Source organism: Oryx dammah, unplaced genomic scaffold, assembly GCF_014754425.2.
Source record: "Oryx dammah isolate SB20612 unplaced genomic scaffold, SCBI_Odam_1.1 HiC_scaffold_25, whole genome shotgun sequence".
Lineage (NCBI taxonomy): Eukaryota > Metazoa > Chordata > Mammalia > Artiodactyla > Bovidae > Oryx > Oryx dammah.
The window spans coordinates 86,733,057-86,735,862 of NW_024070209.1; positions in this window are offsets into that span (position 1 = coordinate 86,733,057).

Genomic DNA, 2,806 nt, shown 5'->3' on the forward strand with positions numbered 1-2,806 from the left:
CATTAAACACTCATCAGAAGCATCTCCACCTTTTAGGTAATTCAGTTTTGCAAGAGTTTGAGGGGATGATTTCAAGTCCATCAGATCTGGATTCCAAGCTCAGATCTGCCTCCTATTCTTACCTTAAGCAGTCTACCTCACTGCCAGTCCCCAGTTTTCTCATCTGCAAAATGAGGAAAACAGTATCAAGTTTTGAGGAGTTAAAAAAAAAAAATGCAATTAAAGAATCTCACACGATGCCTGGCTCAAAGACCCTGGACGGTCAGCTTCCATCTTCTCTAGAGACCAGCAGGGACTGAGCCCTGTCCAGGCCCTCCAAGTGCTTGTTTGTTGGCTGTTCAAGCTAGCTGTAGCCTGACCAACCATTCACAGAGCTCATCACAGGCAGGCGCATCAGGTACCCTGGGGAAGCAGCCCCTGTTGAAGGGACAGCTGAAGGAGTTGCAAGACAAGCGCACAGCCTCCATGCCTGACTTCCAGGAATCTGCACCAGCCAGTTCACCAGAGCCATTGTGTCTTGCCCTGCTTGCTAGTGCCTCCTGTGAGACGAAAGTCATCCACTCTGGACAAACAGGGTGTGGAAAGAAGAGTGTGACATCTCCACCCTTTTCTCCCAGCTCTGTGACTTGGGAAATTATGGAACCCCTGGAGAATACAGGCTAATGACCTCTATCGCCCAGGGCTGATTGGTTTGTTATGTTTCATGATCTCCTTCTCCAGGGGATCATCCCAACCCAGGGATCAAACTCATGCTTCCTACATTGGCAGGAGGATTCTTTACCACTGAGCCACCTAGGAAGCCCCACCAGATCTTTTAGAGCTCAATAAATATTAAATCTTCCATCTCCCCATTTTCCTAACTGTATTGTAAACGGCTTAAGGAACAGAAACTGTATATCATATTTTTAAAGATCCCTCGTCATCATCTAGTGTGAGGTTAGCATATTATAGAGGTACTTCCCTTGTAGCTCAGTCAGTAGTCTGCCTGCAATTCGGGAGACCCGGGTTTGTTTCTTGGGTCGGGAAGATCCCCTGGAGAAGGAATGGTAACCCACTCAAGTATTCTTGACTGGAGAATACCCTGGACAGAGAAGCCTGGCAGGCTACAGTCTATGGGGTCTCAAGAGTTGGACATGACTGAGCAGCTAAGCACACACACACACAGAGGATCACCGATTGTTGTTATTCAAGATGGTGATGACAGTAACCTTCTGGAGGCGTTTGGTATTCAAAGGGTACCTGAGTCATTTGATTCTTAAAGCAACCCTGTGAGACAGGGTTACGCCCATCTTGTAGATGGAGAAACGAGGTCCAGAGAAATCAAACAACATTTTCAAAGTCTCATAGCCAGTGAATTTGGGGTATGAAGTCAGGCGTCTTGTTTCCAAATCCCACACTTTCTCCCCAGGCTTTGGTGCTGCTGATACGTATTTCTGCATGATGCCTGGTGTTTTTCCTGTGCCCCCACCGTAGAGGAACCTGGACACTTGAACAAATGTGGCAGAGTCATGGCTGGGGGTTTCTTGTGATGACATCTATCTTGGGAGATGGCATTTGCTCATTCTCTAAGGAAGGAGAAGGAAATGGCAACCCACTCCAGTATTCTTGCCTGGAGAAGCCCATGGACGGAGAAGCCCATGGACAGGGAAGCCTGGTGGGCTACAATCTATGGGGTGGCAAAGAGTCAGACATGCCTTAGCGACTAAACAAGCATAGTTAATTCCCAAGCTTAGAGAACATGCTGACCCTGAGGACTCTCTCCGTGGTTTGGTCTTCGTGCCCTCTCTTCTCAAATGTCCTCAGTGGCATCACTTGCTCCTGGAGTCTCTGCCCTTTTCCTGCCTGTCCACCTGTCAGGCCAGGACAGCTGCAGTCTCAGGTGAGTCTTGTAAGGTACCTGGTACTTGATGTAGACGTGTTTCTAATGAAGGGCGAAGAGCCGTGTCAAGCTGGGTGTCACCCTCTTTCTGGCAACTTGAACCCAGATTGCTCACATTCTTTTCTCATGGCTTCACTGTAGACCAGTCATTCCAGTGACGGCTCAATAGTTGCAACAGAGCTGTCAGAGAGCTCTCAGCTTTGGAGCACTGGCCTTCACCCCTGGGAAACCTCTCTGGCCTGTGACTAACGCTGTGCGAGGTGGAGCCACGATGCTTCCTGTCATTTCATGAAAATGCCCTGATCAGGGGAACTGGGAGGCCCTGACTCTGCCTGCTGGCTCACATCTGCATATTCTCCTCTTTGAAGAAAAGGGTTCGAGTGGTAAAACACCCTCAACTAAGATCCATCTAAAGGTGTTGTCGCATCTCATCAAATTTTTTAAAATTTATTTTTTAACTGAAGTTTAATTGCCTTACAAAATTTTGTTGTTTTCTGTCAAACATCGACAAGAATCAGCCATAGGTACACCATGTACCCTCCCTCCCGAACCTCTCTCCCATTTCCCTCCCCATCCAACCCTTCTAGATTGTCACAGAGCCCCTGTTTGAGTTCCCTGAGACATACAGCGAATTCCCGTTGGCTATCTATTTTACACATGGTAATGTAAGTTTCCGTGTTACTCTCTCCATACATCTCACCCTCTCCTCCCATCTCCCCCTGTCCATAGGTCTGTTCTTTATGTCTGTTTCTCCTTTGCTGCCCTGCAAATAATTTCATCAGTACCATCTTTCTAGATTGCAAATATTTGCATTAGTATACGATATTTATCTTTCTCTTTCTGACTTACTTCACTCTGAATAGGAGTCTCTAGGGTCATCAAATTTTCTTGGAAGAGAAGAATTATCTCACGTATAGGTAGGAAACT